This window comes from Exophiala oligosperma (genome assembly GCF_000835515.1).
Source record: "Exophiala oligosperma strain CBS 72588 unplaced genomic scaffold supercont1.57, whole genome shotgun sequence".
NCBI classification, from domain to species: Eukaryota; Fungi; Ascomycota; class Eurotiomycetes; order Chaetothyriales; family Herpotrichiellaceae; genus Exophiala; species Exophiala oligosperma.
In genome coordinates, this window is record NW_015622874.1 from 15572 (window position 1) to 16869 (window position 1298).

Below are 1298 nucleotides of genomic sequence, written 5' to 3' on the forward strand. Positions count from 1 at the left end.
ACGGGAGCTGGAAGTAAGGCCGACGTTGGACCATCGACGGTGGACTTGCCCCTTGCACCACAAGGGCCATCTGTCGTCTTTGACTGGCCTTAGAAATGAACTCTCACAAATGGTACGGTTCTGGCTTACCTTTAGCGATCCTATTCCTAGTCTTGCAACTTCTTGGGTCTGCCACCCATCAGCCCCTGCCAGCAGACTTACCTTCTCCTCCAGCGACAGCTGTGAGAGTAAGAATCCAACATCGCAGGCGATCATGGTTGATCCCGGGTCTGAGCAGTACTGTTGAGGACGAGGTTTCGAAGAGTGCGGCCGCTAGGACGAGGCAGACGTCAATGGGGATGGTAGTATGAATGTCTTTTATCTTCAACTTTTATTATTCTGGAGGACTAGACCAGGGGCTAGGACATGTCGCCTATTCTTCCTTGGTCCGGACCCAGGCAAGCACGGAGTTCCACATCCTGAAAAACTGTGATCACCACCCGGAAGCATCCCGCATTCGCTCTTTCCTAGTAACTAGTAGTTCCAGAGGGACGGCGGAGCTCTAACTTGTCGTTCGCTCGCTCTGGCTTACTTTATTTGCAGAAGGTTTAAAGTGACACAAGATAGAGCGTATGACTCCTTATCGAGGATTTTACCGTACCTAGGTTTCCCGCCTTACGTAGCCTAGTAGTTGTTGCAAATCGGGGAGAATTCGCTGATGCATGCCTATTTCGCAGACGGCTATGTGTTGTTTTGCCCGAAGATTGCCGAATACCTAGTTTATGGCTTGCTCGCCGTTGCTTACTTTATTGGCAGAAGGTTTATTGTGTAAAGTGACACGAGATAGAGCGCATAACTTCACCGAGGATTTCACCGTAGTTTCCCCGCCTTACGTAACCTAGTAGTTGTTCCAAATCAGGGCGAGAATTCGCTGATGCATGCCTTTTTCGTGGACGGCTATCTGTTGTTTTGCCCGGAGACTGACCATGCCCGCGGGAGTGGAGTTGGCGTTAGCTGGGGATTCTATAAATGAATCCAAGAGAGCCACGAGGATTTGAATGTCTGACATTGTTACTCCATTATTCTCTGTCTCTTCCTGGCTCAGGCCAATCCATCCATTACCATGGCTCACGACGGTGGGAAGGGGAGGTTTATCCTCTTCACATGTGCCTTCATAGCAATCATGAACTCTACTACTCTGGGTTATGATTCTTCGATGATGGTATGTGTCATTTCCGCCTTGAATGAATATGCCGTACAACAGAGCTGATCACATTTCCCCATCAGAATGGACTTCAAATCTTGCCCGCGTACGCCGA